A 584-nucleotide genomic window follows, 5' to 3' on the forward strand; every position below is an offset into this window, starting at 1 on the left:
CCTGGCCCCAGCCCACGTGTGCCCCATGTCCAACTGGCCACTGACCAGGACCCCCAGGACCCTTCCTGCAGCTGCTCTGCAGCCCCTCATTCCCCAGTCTGTCTGTACAGCCAGAGGTGCCCCATCCCAGGGGCAGATTCTGGCACTTTTCCCTGTGGAAGCTCGTGTGGTTGGGGACTGCTCAGCCAGTCATTTGTCCAGGGCTCTGCAGGGCCTCTCTGCCCTCGAGGGAGTCAACAGCTGCCCCCAGTTCAGTGTCAATGGCAAAATTACTGAATATTCCTTCAAATTCTGCATCTGTGTCATTAATGAGGATGTTGAACAGCACAGGGCCGAGGATGGAGCCCTGCAGGACCCCACCAGTGACCGGTGCCAGGCTGGTGTCACCGCAGTCACCGTCACCCTTTGTGCCTGACCCCTGAGCCAGCTGCTCACCCAGCACAGCATGTGTTTATCCAGCTGTGGCTGGAGAGTTTGTCCAGAAAGATCCTGGGAGAGGCAGGAGTGAAAGCTTTGCTGCGGACCAAAAAGATTACATCAACCAGCTTCCATTGATCAGCTAGGTGGGTTACCTTGTCATAAAA

Source organism: Corvus brachyrhynchos, unplaced genomic scaffold (assembly GCF_000691975.1).
Source record: "Corvus brachyrhynchos isolate BGI_N302 unplaced genomic scaffold, ASM69197v1 scaffold209, whole genome shotgun sequence".
Lineage (NCBI taxonomy): Eukaryota > Metazoa > Chordata > Aves > Passeriformes > Corvidae > Corvus > Corvus brachyrhynchos.